Here is a 17,781-nt window from a genome sequence, read left to right as displayed (position 1 = left end):
GCGCTGCCGCCTCCCCAGCATTTTCTGTCTTCACCTGGGTGGGTGGCAGCCTTTGGGCAGCTCTTTTCCATGGCCGCCGCCTCCCCAGGACTTCTGGAGTAGTCTGTCTTCACCTGGGGGGCTGCCGCCTCCCCAGGGCTTCCTGGCATCTTCTATCTTCACCTGGGGGGCTACCGCCTCCCCAGGGCTTCCTGGCATCTTCTGTCTTCACCTGGGTGGGCAGCAGGCTTTGGGAAGCTCTTTTCCATGGCCGCCGCCTCCCCAGGGCTTCCAGGCGTCTTCTGTCTTCGGGAGCTCTTGCACGCGCCCTCCCTGCCGGTGGACTGACAGCCGCTCCCTCGCGCGGGTTTCTATAAACCATCGCCGAGGGGCGGGGTGATGACGCGGCGAGCCTTGATTGGCTCACGGTGGCCATCTTAGATTTCAAAAATGACGCTAACGGTGCCGTTTTTATAAATTGGAAGTGCTCCGCTGCCGAACTCTGCAAAATGACAGGCAGTGACTGGATCCAGATGATTATTATCCTTTATTGATATGGCGCCACAGGGGTTCCGCAGCGCCCAATTACAGAGTACATAAACAAATAATCAAACAGGAAAACAGCAACTTACAGTTGATGACAGTATAGGACAAGTACAGGGTAAATAAACATAGTTACATCAGCAGATGACACAGGAATAAGTATCAGGTGGCAGAAGACTGCTGGATTTGGTGCAGTTGAAGAATATTAAAGAAAGGATAAACACATGAGGGAAGAGGGCCCTGCTCGTGAGAGCTTGCATTCTAAAGGGGAGGGGTAGACAGACAGGGGTGACAGAGACGGGGTACATAGAGAGCGTGGAACAGAGGGTTAGGATGAGATTTGGCTGGGTTTGGTGAAGAAGTGGGTCTTGAGAGCCCGTTTTAAGTTTTGTAGAGAGGTGGGGAGTCTGAGGGGGAGAGGTAGGGAATTCCAGAGAAATGGTGCAGCACGTGAAAAATCTTGGGAGGTAGGAGTGGGAGGAAGTAATCCGTAGGCAGGAGAGTCGGCGTGCATTAATTTAGCAGAGCGAAGAGGACGGGTGGGAGTGTAAAGGGAGATAAGGTCAGAGATGTAGATGGGAGAGGAGTGGGTGAGGACTTTGTAAGCGAGTGTGAGAAGCTTGAAATGGGTTCTGAAAGGAGAGAGGAGAGGTGGACGTAGTGTGTTTGGTGAGGAAGATCCAGGTCTGCTGTCATGCCAGCTATCCACACTGGGTCCCGCTGCCGCTAACACCCGCACCTCCGCAACGCCCCCACCGCACATCCCTCTGCCCACTCAGTGATGACAGCGGATCCATCACTGGAACAGTGAAAGCACGCCTCTGTCACCGAGGCACTTATACAAGTGCCGCTTTCAATGTTATTTTCAATGGGCTTTTAATGCCCACAGCTTGGCCCTGCCCCCGCTCCTGCAGCAAACTTCTTTTTAACGTGTAATTTGTCAGTATAATACAAAGCATACACTTATGACACAGAATATGTGTCATAAATTTCTGCTTTTTATTATTTTAACCACTAATGTGCCTCCCTTGCCTGCACGTCCCTGGGCTGCCGGTCCCCAGGGATCGAGGCAGCGATGCGTTTATCGCAGCTGCCGCTGCACTTGAGACGCAGCATTCCGCTCCACAGTCCTTCAAGGACCATCCTCCAGGCTTCTCTGAAATCTAGCCAATTGGAGGCTGAGTGTGGGCTTAGGAGAGTGATGCCTAATGCTGAGCCCTGGGTGCGCACGGCGACTGTTATACCCCTTTCACACCAGAAATGCAGGGGCAAAACCCGGGAATTCTGCTACGGGCTCATGCAGGGACATTCCCGGGTTGGCACCTTTCATACCAGCATTTGGAGCCGAGACATCCCGGGTCTGCACCTTTCATACTGAATGATCCGGAGATGGCCCTGCATTTTCTGAAAATGGGCATCTCAGAAAAAACACAAGACCAGGAAGTGCCCTGAATAGCCAATCAGCGTCAGCAGAGGCAACCCGGGAAGGTGGGACATGTCCCTGCACCATTCACACTGTCCAGGTTCCAGGGAACATCCCGGGACCAACCCTGGTCGATTGCTGGGTTGAAATGCGGGGACAGAAATCACGGGATTTTGTCCCTGTACCCCTTCACACTGAGAAATTTCCCGGGTTGATGCGCGTTCATGTGCTTTAACCCGGGAAATTTTGGGCTGTGTGAAAGGTGTATTATACACAGCGCTGCCATCCCGGGATAAAACAAGCCACACACACACATCTTAACACGTACAGTATGTCTATATATATATATATATATATATATATATATATATATATATATATATATATATATATATATATATATACTAGCGCCTCCCTCTGAACTATGTAGTCGGCGCTACTGCACACACTTCCCTTCACACTACATTGTTCAATTAAATTCCCTCACGTCGACACACTAGCAAAACTGCAGCATGAGCATGTACATTACTTTTCATTAGATAAACCAGGAAGTAGAAGTGCCGATCACATGACTCAACATCACCAATAGAAGCGCTGGTGTGTTGCATAGTAACTATGAGCTCTATGCTAACACTATTAGCTCCATCCTATTGGCCATACTCAGTCATGTGCCTATTCCTTGTATGCTGAGACTCGCGTCTCATAGTAATGAGTTCACTGTTTGTAGGCATCATATCAGCGCTTTTATTGGAGCAAATGAGTCATGTGATTTGCTTTTCAACTTCCTGGTTCTGCATCTACCGAATACACAGACAGGTTTTACCCTTTTAGATTTAATTACCTGTTTGTTATTCAGTTTTGGTTTTGTGTAGTTAGCCGCTATTTCCATAATTTGAACAGCATTTATGTTATTTATTGTTGCTGTCCTTCCTGTTTGTGGATTAGATTTTATTTATAATTTATATGGTTTGAATGTTTAAATATATCTTTCTGTTTTGGTATTTTTTTTTTTTTTTTGCTATTTACATTGTGGTGATTCATTATTTATTCGTGTTTGGATTTGATCCAGTACAGTTTAGTACAAGTTATGATCCAGTTTGTTTACAGTATTGATTTTTTAATTGTAAAATAAAGTTGATTGGCCCTTTCAAATGTTCTCAAGTATTGAGAGGGAAATTTACTAAAAATCAAGTTGGGCTACACCTTATTGCCAGAACATTATGTGCCACAAATCGCACATTTACTAAAAATTGAGTCTGCTTGAATATTGTCATTCGATGGAGTAACTAGTCGTGTTATGGTGTGTGCAAGATCAGTAGTATCTGATGTTTCTCTAACGTCCTAGAGTATGCTGGGGTCCATATTAGTACCATGGGGTATAGACGGGTCCACCAGGAGCCATTGGCACTTTAAGAGTTTAAGAGTGTGGGCTGCCTTTTCCCTCTATGCCCCTCCTACCAGACTCAGTTTAGAAAATGTGCCCGGGGGAGCCGGTCACAGCTAGGGGAGCTCTCCTGAGCTTTCCTAATAAAGTTTAGTTTTAGAGTTTTTTATTTTACAGGTAGGCTGCTGGCAACAGCCTCCCTGCAGCGTGGGACTAAGGGGGGGAGCAGTGTCCGCCCTGCGGGGTCTGAGCCACTGTATCCGCTGACTGGACACTGAGCTCCAGAGGGGCTGATCGGTCTCCGCCGCAGGGGAACCGCTTACCCCAGCAGCATGCCGCCGACCCCTTACAGAACTGAAGCAAGTGGTGAGTTAGTCACCGACCCCCCCTAGCAAGCGGGGGGCCGGTGTGAAGATGGAGGCAATAAGGGTTGGAGCACGGTATTAACCGCGCTCCAGGATGGTTCCAGAGGCACACTGTGCGGCGCTGTGAGGGGCGCCCTGGGCCAGCTCCTACCCCTCACAATTGATCAGCAAGCCTGTCGGGCCCCTGGGATCCCAGCCAGCACAACTCCTCAGACCATTTTCAAACTCAGATGAGCGGGAAGACAGCACCATGAAGGGGGCGGAGCTTCTCCTCAGAGCGGACCCTGCAGCGTTCCAGCGCCATTTTCCTGCATTCTGTTTGCTGAAGGAAGATCCTGGTCCCTCCACAGCAGCTCCAGATTACTGTAACAGTACCAGGGGGTTGTAGAAGGGAGGGGAGGCTAATTGTTTGACTGTGTGGCCTATTAAGGTGCACAAGTCAGCGCTGGTAAGGGGGTTTTCTCCTGTTGTTAAGCGCTGGTGTGGGTTGGTTCCAATCTCTGTCTCTCTCTTGCCATTCTTGGGGGGGGAAACTCGGTCTTACCCCATCCTGTTTGTGTGTGTGGTGTGTTTGGTGGTCACCAGCAGCAATGTCCAGGGATACAGTGTCATATGCTGCAGAGGATTTATCCTCCCAGGATGATCCCATTCCATGTAATCAGGGTAGCACTGGTTTAGCACAGATTCCAGCAAGGGTACCAGAGTGGTTTTCCTCTATCAGGACTTGGATTACTCAGATTTCTGACAGGGTTACCAGTAATGAGTCGGCAACCCAGGTATTGCAGTCCTCTATGGCTGTGTGGCCCTTGTCAGCTACCTCAAGTCACCCTCTATATACCCCCACAAACGTGCTCTTGTGCAGATAACACAAGACGACACGGATACCGATTCTGACACAACAGATGGTGATGGGTAGGTATTGCGGGGGTCCGCATCTCTTGCAAGGGGGGTGCAGTTGTTGATAGAGGCTATCAGGGATGTGTTAAATGTTAATGATACCACACCTGAGCAGGTTGAGGAGGCTTTTTTCACGGAAAACAAGAAAGCCTCACTAACCTTCCCTGCGTCAAAAGAGCTGAATTTGAAAAGGCCTGGTTGAATCCTGAAAAGAAGTTTCAGATCCCTAAGAGGATTCTGGTAGCTTTTCCTTTCCCTGAGGAGGATAGGAAAAAGTGGGAAACCCGCCAATTGTTGACGCATCTGTATCTAGACTCTCAAAAAAGGTGGTTTTACCAGTACCGGGATCTACTGCCTTAAAAGCCGGAGGATAGAAAAAACAAGATTTTAAACCTACCGGTAAATCTTTTTCTCGTAGTCCGTAGAGGATGCTGGGACTCCGTAAGGACCATGGGGATAGACGGGCTCGGCAGGAGACATGGGCACTTTAAGAAAGACTTTGGATCTGGGTGTGCACTGGCTCCTCCCTCTATGCCCCTCCTCCAGACCTCAGTTAGAGAAACTGTGCCCAGAGGAGACGGACAGTACGAGGAAAGGATTTTTGTTAATCTAAGGGCAAGATTCATACCAGCCACACCAATCACACCGTATAACCTGTGATATACAATTTAGTTAACAGTATGAACAACAACATATCATCGGTCCAAAACCGACAAAACTATAACATAACCCTTATGAAAACAATAACTATATACAAGTCTTGCAGAAATAGTCCGCACTTGGGACGGGCGCCCAGCATCCTCTACGGACTACGAGAAAAAGATTTACCGGTAGGCTTAAAATATTATTTTCTCTAACGTCCTAGAGGATGCTGGGACTCCGTAAGGACCATGGGGATTATACAAAAGCTCTCAAACGGGCGGGAGAGTGCGGATGACTCTGCAGCACCGACTGAGCAAACAGGAGGTCCTCCTCAGCCAGGGTATCAAACTTATAGAACTTTGCAAAGGTGTTTGACCCCGACCAAGTAGCAGCTCGGCACAGCTGTAGTGCCGAGACCCCTCGGGCAGCCGCCCAAGGCGAGCCCACCTTCAGTTCCTAGTGGAATGGGCCTTAACCAATTTTGGTAACGGCAATCCTGCCGTAGAATGCGCCTGCTGAATCGTGTTACAGATCCAGCGAGCAATGGTCTGCTTTGAAGCAGGGCCGCCAACCTTGTTGGCTGCATACAGGACAAACAGTGCTTCTGTTTTTCTGATCCTAGCCGTTCTGGCCACGTAAATCTTCAAAGCCCTGACCACATCAAGGGACTCGGAATCCTCCAAGTCACGTGTAGCCACAGGCACGACAATAGGTTGGTTCATATGAAAGGATGAGACCACCTTAGGTAGGAATTGAGGACGGGTCCGCAATTCCGCTCTATCCATATGGAAAACCAGATAGGGGCTTTTATGTGATAAAGCCGCTAATTCCGAAACTCGCCTAGCCGAAGCCAAGGCTAACAACATGACCACCTTCCAAGTGAGATATTTCAACTCCACTGTTTTAAGTGGTTCAAACCAATGTGACTTAAGAAAACTTAACACCACGTTAAGGTCCCAAGGCGCCACCAGAGGCACAAAAGGAGGCTGAATATGCAGTACTCCCTTCACAAAAGTCTGTACTTCAGGTAGAGAGGCCAATTCCTTTTGAAAGAAAATGGATAAGGCCGAAATCTGAACTTTAATGGAGCCTAATTTTAGGCCCAAATTCACTCCAGTTTGTAGGAAGTGAAGAAAACTGCCTAGATGGAATTCTTCCGTAGGAGCATTCCTGGCCTCACACCAAGAAACATATTTTCGCCATATTCGGTGATAATGTTTAGATGTCACGTCCTTCCTAGCCTTTATTAGCGTAGGAATGACCTCATCCGGAATACCTTTTTCCGCTAGGATCCGGCGTTCAACCGCCATGCCGTCAAACGCAGCCGTGGTAAGTCTTGGAACAGACAGGGACCCTATTGCAACAGGTCCTGTCTTAGAGGAAGAGGCCACGGATCTTCTGTGAGCATTTCCTGCAGATCCGGATACCAGGTCCTTCGTGGCCAATCCGGAACAATGAGTATTGTTCTCACTCCTCTTTTTCTTATTATTCTCAACACCTTGGGTATGAGAGGAAGAGGAGGAAATACATAGACTGACTGGAACACCGACGGTGTCACTAGGGCTACCGCCTGAGGACCTCTAGACCTGGCGCAATACCTTTTGTAGCTTTTTGTTGAGACGGGACGCCATCATGTCTATTTGGGGCAGTCCCCACCGACTTGCAATCTGTGCGAAGACTTCCTGATGAAGTCCCCACTCTCCCGGATGCAGGTCGTGTCGGCTGAGGAAGTCTGCTTCCCAGTTGTCCACTCCCGGAATGAACACTGCAGACAGTGCACTTACATGATTCTCCGCCCAGCGAAGAATTCTGGTGGCTTCCGCCATCGCCACTCTGCTCCTTGTGCCGCCTTGGCGGTTTACATGAGCTACTGCGGTGACGTTGTCCGACTGAATCAGCACTGGTCGGTCGCGAAGTAAGGTCTCCGCTTGACGTAGGGCGTTGTATATGGCCCTTAGTTCCAGGATGTTGATGTGAAGACAAGTCTCCTGACTTGACCAAAGGCTTTGGAAATTTCTTCCCTGTGTGACTGCTCCCCAACCTCGGAGGCTCGCGTCCGTGGTCACCAGGATCCAATCCTGAATGCCGAACCTGCGGCCCTCTAGAAGGTGAGCACTCTGCAGCCACCACAGGAGAGTTACCCTGGCCCTGGGGGACAGGGTGATCCGCTGATGCATGTGCAGATGTGACCCGGACCATTTGTCCAATAGGTCCCATTGGAAAGTCCTTGCATGGAACCTGCCGAAGGGAATTGCTTTGTATGTCGCCACCATTTTTCCCAGTACTTGAGTGCAATGATGTACTGACACTTGTTTCGGCTTCAACAGGTTCTTGACTAGAGTCATGAGTTCCTGTGCTTTTTCTACCGGAAGAAAAACCCTTTTCTGGTCTGTGTCCAGAATCATGCCCAAGAAGGGCAGGCGAGTCGTAGGATTCAGCTGCGACTTTGGAATATTGAGAATCCATCCGTGTCGCTGTAACACCTTCAGTGAAAGGGATACGCTGTTCTGCAACTTCTCCCGTGATCTCGCTTTTATGAGGAGATCGTCCAAGTACGGGATAATTGTGACACCCTGCTTGCGCAGGAGCACCATCATTTCCGCCATTACCTTGGTGAAAATTCTCGGGGCCGTGGAAAGCCCAAATGGCAACGTCTGAAATTGGTAATGACAATCCTGTATCGCAAATCTCAGGTATGCCTGATGAGGAGGATATATGGGAACATGCAGGTATGCATCCTTTATGTCCAGCGATACCATAAAATCCCCCCCTTCCAGGCTGGCGATGACCGCTCTGAGCGATTCCATCTTGAACTTGAACCGTTTTAAGTAAAGGTTCAGGGATTTTAAATTCAAAATGGGTCTGACCGAACCGTCCGGTTTCGGGACCACAAACAGGGTTGAGTAGTACCCCTTCCCTCTCTGAAGCAGGGGAACCTCGGCCACCACTTGTTGAAGACACAATTTTTGAATCGCATGTAACACTATCTCCCTTTCCAGGGAAGAAGTTGGTAGCGCCGATTTGAAAAACCGGCGAGGAGGCACCTCTTCGAATTCCAGCTTGTATCCCTGGGAAACAATTTCCATTGCCCAGGGATCCACCTGTGATTGAACCCAGATGTGGCTGAAAAGTTGAAGACGTGCCCCCACTGGAGCGGACTCCCTCAGGGGAGCCCCAGCGTCATGCGGTGGATTTTGCAGAGGCCGGGGAGGACTTCTGTTCCTGGGAACTAGCTGTGTTGTGCAGCTGTTTCCCTCTGCCCTTACCCCTGGCAAGAAAGGACGATCCACGTACTCTTTTGCTTTTATCTGAACGAAAGGACTGCATTTGATAATGAGGCGCTTTCTTAGATTGTGTGGGAATATAAGGCAAAAAAATCGATTTACCTGCCGTAGCTGTGGAGACGAGGTCCGAGAGGCCCTCTCCAAACAATTCCTCGCCCTTGTAAGGCAAAAACTCCATATGCCTCTTTTCTAGCAGAAATGGACATAGCGTTTATTCTGGAACCTAGTAAACTAATGTCTCTTTGAGCATCCCTCATATATAAGACAGCATCTTTTATATGCCCTAGGGTCATTAAAACGGTATCCTTATCAAGGGTCTCAATATCCGCTGATAAAGAATCTGTCCATGCTGCTACAGCACTACAAACCCAGGCCGACGCAATTGCCGGTCTGAGTAACGTACCAGAATGTGTGTAAATGGACTTCAAGGTAACCTCCTGCTTGCGGTCAGCAGGATCCTTGAGGGTAGCCGTATCTTGGGATGGGAGCGCTATCTTTTTTGATAAGCGTGTCAAAGCTTTGTCTACCCTAGGGGAGGATTCCCACCGTATTCTGTCCTGTGACAGGAAAGGATACGCTGTTAGAATCCTTTTGGGAATCTGAAGTTTTTTGTCTGGAGTTTCCCACGCTTTTTCGCATAACTCGTTCAGCTCATGTGAAGGGGGAAAGGTGACCTCAGGTTTCTTTCCCTTATACATGTGTACCCTCGTGTCAGGGACAGGGGTTCCTCAGTGATATGCAAAACATCTTTAATTGCGATAATCATATATCGAATACATTTAGCCACCCTTGGCTGCAATTTAGCATCATCGTAGTCGACACTGGAGTCTGAATCCGTGTCGGTATCTGTGTCAACTATTTGGGATAGTGGGCGCTTCTGAGACCCCGAAGGTCCCGGCGACATTGGGACAGACATGGGTTGACTCCCTGACTGTACCCTAGCTTCAGCTTTGTCTAATCTTTTGTGCAATAAATTAACATTAGCACTTAAAACATTCCACATATCCATCCAGTCGGGTGTCTGCGCTGCCGACGGAGACCTAATATTCATACACTCCCCCTCCTCCTTAGGTGAGCCTTCAACCTCAGACATGTCGACACACGCGTACCGACACACCACACACACACACACACACACACACACACACACACACACACACACACACACACACGGAAGCTCTTTTCTGAAGACAGGTTCCCCACCAGGCCCTTTGGAGAGACAGAGAGAGAGTATGCCAGCACACACCCCAGCGCTATATGACCCTGGAAAAAACACAATGTTTACCCAGTAGCGCTTTTGTAGCATGTATATGCACCAATTATGTGCCCCCCCTCTACTTTAAAACCCTCTTTCACCGTGTGTCAAGCAGGGGAGAGTCCGGGGAGCTTCCTCTCAGCGGTGCTGTGGAGAAAAAATGGCGCTGGTGAGTGCTGAGGGAGAAGCCCATGTCTCCTGCGGAGCCCGTCTATCCCCATGGTCCTTATGGAGTCCCAGCATCCTCTAGGACGTTAGAGAAATTGATAATACTCTGAAATCAGTGAACACTGCTTCAGGGGCTATATTACGTCCCACTATTGCTAGTGCATGGATTGCTAAGGATATAGTGAAGTGGTCGGCTGCCTTGATGGAGGATTTGGATATGATGGATAGATATGACGTTGTATTGTATTGTATTTACGCAACATTCATGATTCTGCAGGTTTCATGGTAGAATCTATGAAAGACCTGGGTTCCATGGCTGTGGGAATTTCTTCCATGTCTGTTTCAGCTCGTCAGGGACTGTGGCTCCGCCAGTGTTCGGCCGACGCGGAATCCAGAAAAAGTGTGGAGTCGCTGCCCTATACAGGTCAAGCTCTCTTTGGGGAAGCATTAGACGCGTGGATATCCACCGCTACAGCGGGTAAGTCTCTGTATCTTCCCTCAGCAGCTCCTGCTTCGAAGAGGTCCTTCTCCTCAGCTTCGCAGCAGTCCTTTCGGGCCAGCAAGTCCAGAAAGACCAAATCATCCGGTACCTTCTTCAGGGGAGGTAAGGTTAAGTCCAAGAAACCTGCCGCTGCAGGTTCCCAAGAACAAAAGCCGGCTTCAGGTACCCCTAAGTCCTCCGCATGACGGTGGACGGGACGGCCTGGTGGTGGGGTCCGTGGGAGCGAGACTCAGACAGTTCAGTCATGTCTGGGTCTCCTCCGGCCTAGATCCCTGGGTGGTGGATATTGTCTCTCAGGGATACAGGCTGGAATTTCAAAGTCTCCCTCCTCATCGTTTTTTCAAGTCGGGCTTACCAACTCTGTTGGTGGACAGCACAGTGCTACAAGAGGCTGTTCAAAGGCTGGTAGAGGCACAAGTCATTGTGCCAGTACCACCGCACATGCTGACAAAGGGTTACTATTCAAACCTTTTCGTAGTACCAAAACCGAATGGTTCGGTCAGGCCCATCCTGAACCTAAAATCATTGTACCCCTTTCTAAGGGAGTTCAAGTTCAAGATGGAGTCTCTCAGGGCGGTGATATCAGGTCTGGAAGAGGGGGAATTCCTGGTATCCCTGGATATCAAGGATGCGTACCTTCATATTCCGATCTGGCTACCGCATCAGGCTTATCTCTGATTCGCTCTGGTGGACTGTCATTTTCAGTTCCAGGCTCTGCCGTTCGGCCTCTCCACAGCACCGAGGGTGTTTACCAAGGTGATGGCAGAGATGATGACGCTACTCCGAAAACAGGGTGTGAACATCATTCCTTATCTGGACGATCTCCTGATAAAGGCATCGTTCAGGGAAAGGTTGCTGCAATCCATTGTTCTCACAACACGGCTGCTTCAGAGTCACGGGTGGATTCTGAATTTTCCAAAGTCTACATTTGGAACCGTCCCGGAAATAGTCGTTTCTGTGAATGATCCTGGATACGGAAGCACAGCAGGTGTTCCTTCAGCGGGACAAGGCGTTGGTGATCCAATCCATGGTCTGGGGTGTCTGTTCATCAATGCATTCGCCTATTGGGAAAGATGGTGGCCTCCTACGAGGCTCTCCAGTACTCGGACCTTTCAACTGGACCTCCTGGACAAGTGGTCGGGATCTCACCTCCACATACATCAGAGAATTCGTCTGTCACCAAGGGCAAGGATCTCACTCCTCTGGTGGCTCCAACTGCCTCACCTCCTGGAAGGCCGCAGGTTCGGAATTCAGGACTGGGTCCTGTTAACGACGGATGCAAGCCTCCGGGGCTGGGGAGCAGTCACTCTAGGGGTGACCTTCCAAGGAAGATGGTCGAGCCTGGAAGCCGGTCTGCCCATCAACATTCTGGAACTAAGAGCAGTCTACAATGGTCTTCTTCAGGCGGCCCCTCTTCTAAGAAACAGGGCCATTCAAGCACAGTCGGACAACGTAACTACAGTGGCTTACATAAACCGACAGGGCGGAACGAAGAGCAGAGCGGCGATGTCATAGGTCGCCAGAATACTCCTCTGGACGGAAAAGCACGCGCTGGCGCTGTCAGCCGTCTTCATTCCGGGAGTTGACAACTAGGAAGCAGACTTCCTCAGCAGACACGATCTCCATCCGGGAGAGTGGGGCCTCCATCCGGAGGTGTTCAAGGAGGTAACAGATCTTTGGGGTCTATCTCAAATAGACATGATGGCCTCTCGTCTCAACAAGAAGCTTTGGCGTTATTGTTCCGGGTCGAGGGACCCTCAGGCAGTGGCGGTGGACACCCGGTGTCTCCATGGGTGTTCCAGTCAGTGTACGTGTTTCCACCACTCCCACTCATCCCAAGAATCCTAAAGCTCATAAGGAGAACAAGGGTTCAAGGGATCCTCATTGCCCCAGACTGGCCAAGACGGGCTGGGTACGTGGACCTTCTGGATCTACTGCAAGAAGAGCCGAGGCCTCTTCCTCTTCGGGAGGACCTGCTGCAGCAGGGTCCGCTCGTCTATCAAGACTTACCGCGGCTTCGTTTGACGGCATGGAAGTTGAGCGTCTGATTCTTGCTCGGAACGGTATTCCGAAAGAAGTGATTCCTACCCTCATACAGGCTAGGAAAGGGGTAACGTCTACACATTACCATCGTATTTGGAAGAAATATGTCTCTTGGTGTGAGTCCAAGAAGTTTCCTGAGGTGGAATTTCAACTGGGACGTTTCCTCCTCTTCCTGCAGGCAGGAGTGGATATGGAGCTGAGATTGGGATCTGTGAAGGTCCAGATTTCAGTCCTGTCCATTTTCTTTCAGAAAGAATTGGCTGCCCTCCCTGAGGTTCAGACCTTTTTGAAGGGAGTTCTGCATATCCAACCTCCCTTTGTACCGCCTACGGCGCCTTGGGACCTTCACGTGGTGTTGCAGTTTCTCCAGTCGGATTGGTTTGAGCCTCTACAGAAGCTCAAATTTCTTACATGGAAGGCGGTCACTTTGTTGGCCTTCGCTTCTGCTAGGCGTGTCTCTGAGCTGGGGGCTTTGTCATGCAAAAGCCCTTACTTGATCTTCCATGAGGATAGAGCTGAGCTCCGGACTCGTCAGCTGTTCCTTCCAAAGGTTGTGTCGGCATTTCATATAAACCAACCTATTGTGGTGCCAGTGGCTACTGACTCCCCGATTACTTCAAAGTCCTTGGATGTCGTGAGGGCTCTGAAGATTTATGTGAAGAGAACTTCTTGTCACAGGAAGTCGGACTCTTTGTTTGTCCTATCCGATCCCAAGAAATTGGGTGTCCTGCTTCTAAGCAGTCTATTTCTCGCTGGATTAGGTTCACTATCAAGCATGCCTATTCTACGGCAGGACTGCCGTGTCCAAAATCTGTAAAGGCCCACTCTACTCGTAAGGTGGGGTCTTCCTGGGCGGCTGCCCGGGGTGTCTCGGCAACGCAGCTTTGCCGAGCGGCAACTTGGTCTGGGTCGAACACATTTGCAAGGTTCTACAAGTTCGATACTTTGGCCTCTGATGATCTGAAATTCGGTCAATCAGTTCTGCAGGAGCCTCCGCGCTCTCCCTCCCGTTCTGGGAGCTCTGGTACATCCCCATGGTACTAATGTGGACCACAGCATCCTCTAGGACGTTAGAGAAAAATAGGATTTTGGTACCTACCGGTAAATCCTTTTCTCGTAGTCCGCAGAGGATGCTGGGGTCCACATTAGTACCATGGGGTATAGACGGGTCCACCAGGAGCCATTGGCACTTTAAGAGTTTGAGAGTGTGGGCTGGCTCCTCCCTCTATGCCCCTCCTACCAGACTCAGTCTAGAAACTGTGCCCGAGGAGACAACATACTTCGAGAGAAGGACTTAACACAGATAGTGGTGAGATTCATACCAGCTCACACATCCAAGGCACGTCAAGTCAACTAGCTTGAACTAATCAGCAAACGGCTGAAACATTATTTACCCAGTAACAATGCAGTACGCAACTAAACAAAGTGGTACTGAACCAAATAACATATGCAGGGAAACGAAGCGCTGGGCGGGCGCCCAGCATCCTCTACGGACTACGAGAAAAGGATTTACCAGTAGGTACCAAAATCCTATTTTTTCACAACTGAATTTGCAAATCATGCTTGGAATAAATAAGTGAAAATCGCAAACATATTCCAATCAATCCGAATCCGCACACACTACAGTGTGGCCAAAGCACGTGAATTGGTGGCGTTTGTTCAGCCACAGGACTGAATAGCCTGCCTCAGCCATGAATGTTAGCAAATGGTGCTGCAGCGGAATTGGTTCCCTTTTATAAGCATCCTGATTGAGATTGTTCTAATTAAAATATTTTTCACAAGCAGACATGATTTTTATAACATGTGCAATGTGTTGCAGTTTTGGTTCAGTCAGTTTTGCAAGCAATTCTTAGTAAATTCGTGATTTACATTGGTACTAACATTATTTCTCTAACGTCCTAGTGGATGCTGGGGACTCCGTAAGGACCATGGGGAATAGCGGGCTCCGCAGGAGACTGGGCACACTAAAGAAAGATTTAGTACTATCTGGTGTGCACTGGCTCCTCCCTCTATGCCCCTCCTCCAGACCTCAGTTAGAATCTGTGCCCGGCCAGAGCTGGGTGCTCCTAGTGGGCTCTCCTGAGCTTGCTAGAAAAGAAAGTATTTTGTCAGGTTTTTTATTTTCAGAGAGCTTCTGCTGGCAACAGACTCTCTGCTACGAGGGACTGAGGGGAGAGAAGCAAACCTACTCACGGCAGCTAGGTAGCGCTTCTTAGGCTACTGGACACCATTAGCTCCAGAGGGATCGAACACAGGTACCTAACCTTGATCGTCCGTTCCCGGAGCCGCGCCGCCGTCCCCCTCGCAGAGCCAGAAGAACAGAAGCATGAAGACATCGAAATCGGCGGCTGAAGACTCCTGTCTTCACTTAAGGTAGCGCACAGCACTGCAGCTGTGCGCCATTGCTCCCACAGCACACCGCACACTCCGGTCACTGTAGGGTGCAGGGCGCAGGGGGGGGGCGCCCTGGGCAGCAATTAAGATACCTTTTGGCAAAATTATACATATATACAGTCAGGCACTGTATATATGTACGAGCCCCCGCCATTATTTTTACACAGAAACGGGACAGAAGCCCGCCGCTGAGGGGGCGGGGCCTTCTTCCTCAGCACTCACCAGCGCTATTTTCTCTCCACAGATCCGCTGAGAGAAGCTCCCCGGGCTCTCCCCTGCAATAGAAGAGGGTAAAAAGAGAGGGGGGGCATATAAATTTGGTGCAAAAACAATATATACAGCAGCTACTGGGTTAACACTAAGTTACTGTGTGATTCCTGGGTCATATAGCGCTGGGGTGTGTGCTGGCATACTCTCTCTCTGTCTCTCCAAAGGGCCTTGTGGGGGAACTGTCTTCAAATAGAGCATCCCCTGTGTGTGTGGTGTGTCGGTACGTGTGTGTGTCGACATGTCTGAGGTAAAAGGCTCCCCTAAGGAGGAGATAGGGCAAATATGTGTGTGAGAGGGTGTCTCCGTCGACAACGCCGACACCTGTTTGGATATGTGTAAGTGCTGAGGTGAATTTATTGCACAAAAGATTAGAGAACAGACAGGAAATCTACCCATGTCTGTCCCTATGTCACAGAGACCTTCAGAGTCTCACAATGCTCACTATCCAAAAAAATAAACAAGGATATCGACACGGAGTTTGACTCCAGTGTCGACTACGATAATACAAAGTTACAGCCAAAATGGCTAAAATGTATTCAATATATGATTATTGTAATAAAAGATGATTTGCATATCACTGATGTCTCATTTGTCCCTGACACAAGGGTACACATGTTAAGGGGAAGAAAGCTGAGGTAAATTTCCCTCCTCTCATGAGGAAAAAGAGCGGGAATCTCCAGACAAGAGACTGCAGTTTCCCACAAAAAAATTCTCAGGCAGTATCCTTTCCTCACTAGGGCCAGGATGTGATGGGAATCTTCCCCTAGGGTGTCACGTTTGCACAGAAGGTAGCACTAGCTATTCTCAGGTATCCTGCAGATAGCGTGCACATTCTAGTACGCTACTCAGACCGGCGATTATGTCGGCATGGGTTTATAGCGCGGTGGCAGCGTGGACAGGTACCTTATCGGCAGAGATTGAGACCCTAGTAGGCATATAGAGATATATATATATAGAGATATATATATATTGAAGATGCTGTCTTAAGAGATAGGTATATATATATATATATATATATATATATAAAACATGCCCAAAGAGACATGAGTATACTGGGTCCTAGAGTCAAAGCTATGTCGATTTCTGCTTGACGTGTCCTGTAGAATAAGCAATGGAACAGCTAGTTCCCAGGGAAGTCCTCCCCGAACTCTGAAAAAAAAAAATCCACCGCATGTCGCTGGAGCTCCACAGGCGGAGCTAGGCCCGGTGGGGGCACGCTTTCGTAAGTTCAGCCACAAGTGGGTTCACTCCCTATTAGATCCCTGGGCAATAGATGTTGTGTCTCCGGGATACGAGCTGGATTTGGAGAAGATGCCTCCTCACTGCCGGCCCTGCCGGCTTCCCCCTGCGAGAGGGTAACAGGGTTAACTGCAATTCACAAGTTGTATATTCAACAGGTGGTGGTCAAGGTTCCTTCGACAAGGAGGGGGTTATTATTCCACCAGGTTGTAGTCCCGAAACCGGAAGGTTAGGTCAGACCCATATTGAATTTAAAATCCCTGAACATATACCTGGAAAGGTTCAAGTGCAAGATGAAATCGCTAAGAGCGGTCATTGCAAGCCTAAAAAAGGGGGAGATTTTATGGTGTCTCGGGGCAAAAGGGATGCATACCTTCGTGTCCCCATTTATCCGCCTAATCAGGCGTACCTCAGAATTGCGGTACAGAATTGTCATTACCAATTTCTGACGTGGCCGGTTGGTCTCTCCACGGCCTTGAGAATATTCACCAAGGTAATGGCGGAAATGATGGTGCTCCTGCGGAAGCAAGGTGTCACTATTATCACGTACTTGGACGATCTCCTCATAAAAGCGAGATCAAGAGAGCAGTTGCTGAACAGCGTATCGCTTTCTCCGAAAGTGAAACGGCAACACGGCTGGATTCTATATATTCCAAAGTCGCAGTTGGTTCTTACAGCTCATCTGCCTCTTCTAGGCATGATCCTAGACACAGACCAGAAAAAGTTTATCTCCCGATAGAGAGAGCTCAGGAGCTCGTGACACTGGTCAGGAATCTATTAAAACTAAAACAGGTGTCAGTGCATCACTGCACTCGAGTCCTGGGAAGGAGGGTGGCATCATACGAGGCCATTCCCTTCGGCAGGTTCCATACCTTCCAATGGGACTTACTGGACAAGTGGTCCGGATCACATCTTCGGATGCATCGGTTAATCACCCTATCCCCCAGAGCAAGGGTGTCTCTCCTGTGGTGACTGCAGAGTGCTCACCTTCTCGAAGGTCGCAGATTCGGCATTCAGGACTGGGTCCTGGTGACCACGGATGCAAGCCTCCGAGGGTGGGGGGCAGTCACACAGGGAAGACATTTCCAAGGTCTGTGGTCAAGGCAGGAGACTTGTCTTCACATCAATATCCTGAAACTAAGGGCCATATACAACGCCCTAAGTCAAGCGGAGACCCTGCTTCGCGACCAACCGGTTCTGATCCAGTCAGACAATATCACCGCAGTGGCTCATGTAAACCGCCAAGGCGGCACAAGGAGCAGGGTGGCGATGGTAGAGGCCACCAGAATTCTTCGCTGGGCGGAGAATCACGTAAGCACACTGTCAGCAGTGTTCATTCCGGGAGTGGACAACTGGGAAGCAGACTTCCTCAGCAGGCACGACCTCCACCCGG

The 17,781-nt window shown here is 49.5% G+C and overlaps 1 protein-coding gene across 1 annotated transcript in view; it reads left to right on the top strand.

Moving 5' to 3' along the window:
- The first annotated feature begins 2,660 nt into the window (after window positions 1-2,660).
- The window catches only part of C2H1orf74 (chromosome 2 C1orf74 homolog), a 44,532-nt gene continuing 29,411 nt past the window's right edge, over window positions 2,661-17,781 (top strand). Inside the window, exon 1 of the mRNA XM_063955349.1 lies at window positions 2,661-2,761. The gene's annotated coding sequence lies outside the window, so the exon portion shown is untranslated. The remainder of the gene's footprint in view (window positions 2,762-17,781) is intronic.

Source organism: Pseudophryne corroboree, chromosome 2, assembly GCF_028390025.1.
Source record: "Pseudophryne corroboree isolate aPseCor3 chromosome 2, aPseCor3.hap2, whole genome shotgun sequence".
NCBI classification, from domain to species: domain Eukaryota; kingdom Metazoa; phylum Chordata; class Amphibia; order Anura; family Myobatrachidae; genus Pseudophryne; species Pseudophryne corroboree.
The sequence above is the reverse complement of the archived record's forward strand: the minus strand, read 5'-3'. Positions and strand labels throughout refer to the sequence as shown.